Source organism: Arachis duranensis, chromosome 1 (genome assembly GCF_000817695.3).
Source record: "Arachis duranensis cultivar V14167 chromosome 1, aradu.V14167.gnm2.J7QH, whole genome shotgun sequence".
In the NCBI taxonomy this organism is placed as follows: Eukaryota; Viridiplantae; Streptophyta; class Magnoliopsida; order Fabales; family Fabaceae; genus Arachis; species Arachis duranensis.
The window spans coordinates 59,070,256-59,073,194 of record NC_029772.3 but is presented as its reverse complement, the minus strand read 5'-3'; positions in this window follow the sequence as shown (position 1 = coordinate 59,073,194).

The following is a 2,939-nucleotide window of genomic DNA, read 5'->3' as shown; positions in this document are numbered from 1 at the left end:
GCTTTGACAACATTCAACTTGAACTCCTCCTCATTGACTCTCAGGGTTACTTCCCCTTTTTGGACGTCAATGAGGGTTCGACCAGTTGCTAGGAAAGGTCTTCCTAGAATGAGAGTTGCACTTTTGTGCTCCTCCATTTCCAGCACCACAAAGTCAGTAGGAAAGGCAAATGGCCCAACCTTGACAATCATATCTTCAATCACGCCTGATGGGTATTTAATGGAGCCATCAGCAAGTTGAAGACATATTTGGGTTGGTTTGATTTCTTCAGTCAAACCAAGCTTTGTGATAATAGATGCAGGTATTAGGTTGATACTTGCCCCAATATCACATAGAGCTTGCTTGGTACAATTACCCTTTAATGTGCATGGTATCATAAAGCTCCCGAGATCTTTAAGCTTCTCAGGTAAGCTTTTCAGAATGGCTGCACTGCATTCTTCAGTGAGGTAAACTTTTTCAGTTTCCCTCCAATCCTTCTTATGACTTAAGATCTCTTTCATGAACTTAGCATAAGGGGTATTTGCTCAAGTGCTTCTGCAAACGGAATCTTTATTTCAAAAGTCCTCAGATAGTCTGCAAAGCGGGCAAATTGCTTATCCTGTTCCGCTTGGCAGAGTTTTTGAGGGTAAGGCATTTTGGCTTTGTATTCCTCAACCTTAGTTGCTGTAGGTTTATTGCCTACAGATATGGATTGGGAAGCCTTTTTAGAAGAGTTGTTATCAGCACTTGTATGTGTCTGATCCCCCACTCGCAATTGAATGCCAGGGGTGGAAACTGGAGTGGTGTTAGACGCCAACTCCTTATCTGTTACTGGCATCTGAACGCCAGAACCGTGCTCCCCTTGGGCATTCAACCCTGGATTCATGCTTGTTTCTGGCGTTGAACGCCAGGAATGAGCATGGTCTGAGCGTTCAGCGCCATCCTTATTCCTCTCTGGGCTCTGATTGTCCTCAGAGGGATTTTGAGTAGCCATTTGTTCATTTCTTGGCTTCCTGCTGCTTTGAAGTGACGTATTTAATATTTTCCCACTTCTTAATTGAACTGCTTGGCATTCTTCTGTTATTTGTTTTGACAGTTGCTTTTCTGTTTGCTTTAACTGTACTTCCATATTCCTGTTAGCCATTCTTGTTTCCTGTAGTATTTCCTTGAATTCGGCTAGCTGCTGAGTTAGAAAGTCTAATTGCTGATTGAGTTCATTAGCCTAATCTACAGGACTGAGTTCAGCAGTTACTGTTTTAGCTTCTTCTTTCATGGAAGATTCACTATTTAGGTACATATGCTGATTTCTGGCAACTGTATCAATAAGCTCTTGAGCTTCTTCAATTGTTTTTCTCATATGTATAGATCCACAAGCTGAGTGGTCTAGAGAAATCTGAGCTTTTTCTGTAAGCCCATAGTAGAAGACGTCCAGCTGTACCCACTCTGAAAACATTTCAGAGGGGCATTTTCTCAGCATCTCTCTGTATCTCTCCCAAGCATCATAAAGAAATTCATAATCTCCTTGTTTGAAGCCTTGGATGCTCAGCCTTAGCTGTGTCATCCGTTTTGGAGGAAAGTAGTGATTCAGGAATTTTTCTGACAGCTGTTTCCATGTTTTTATGCTGTTCTTAGGCTGGTTATTTAACCACCTCTTAGCTTGATCTTTTACAGCAAATGGAAACAGTACTCCTGGACTGATCATTCCCACTTAATTCCATGATGGAATAAAAGAGATGATATGTATGTTGATATTATTTATTTTATAAAAATTAATTTTTATAAAATAGAATAAAAACGAAATAAATAAAAGAAATTGAAAATATTTTGAAATTGAAATCTGAATTTTTATATAAAATTTTCGAAAATGTAGTTTAAAATTAGTTAGGAAAGATATTTTTTTTTTTGAATTTTGAATTTTATGATGAAAGAGGAAAACACACAAACGACACAAGACTTAAAATTTTTAGATCCAATGCTCCTTATTTTCGAAAATTTTTGGAGAGAAAACACCAAGGAACACCAAACTTAAAAATTTTAAGATCAAAACACAAGAAAGACTCAAGAACACCTTGAAGATTCACAAGAACAACAAGAACGTAAGAAAGAACACCAAACTTAAAATTTTTAGAAAACCAAGACAAATTTTTGAAAATTAAAGAAAAATTAACAAGAAAACACCAAACTTAGAGTTTGGCACAAGATTCAATCAAAGAAAAATTATTTTTGAAAAAGATTTTAAAGAAGATACCCAATTATCAAGAACATAAACTAATGCTCTAGCCAATTGGGCAGTAACTTCAATATTGATTTTAAAGATGTATTATATTTATGGATAAAAGTATAATTTTTGAAAGTTAATGTTTTGAAAAAGCACAAGAAAAACAAGAAAAGACACAGAACCTTGAACAAGACACTAAACCTTGAACAAGACACTAAACTCACGAAAAAAAATTAAAAATTGATCAAGAAAGATAATATTTTTTTGAAAAGAAATTTTTGAAAAGGAATTATCCTCTCAGAATTTAATGACTCTATAACAACAAAAAAATAAATTATTCCTAATCTAAGAAATAAAATAAACCTTTAGTTGTTCAAACTCGAACAATCCCCGGCAACGGCGCCAAAAACTTGGTGCACGAATTTTCAATCCGTACAACTAACCAGCAAGTGCACTGGGTCGTCCAAGTAATACCTTATGTGAGCAAGGGTCGATCCCACGGAGATTATTGGTTTGAAGCAAGCTATGTTTATTTTATTAATCTTAGTCAGGATGCCAATAACATTATTTGGATTTAATTGTAAGAAGTAAAAGTGTTTGGAATAAGTAATTGTTACTTTATTAATGGAGGATATGTTGGAGATTTGGAGATGCTTTGTCCTCTGAATTTCTGCAATGTAATATTCAACTCAATTGTTTGTAAAGTTCCATCCATGGCAAGCTGTATGTAGGGTGTCACCAT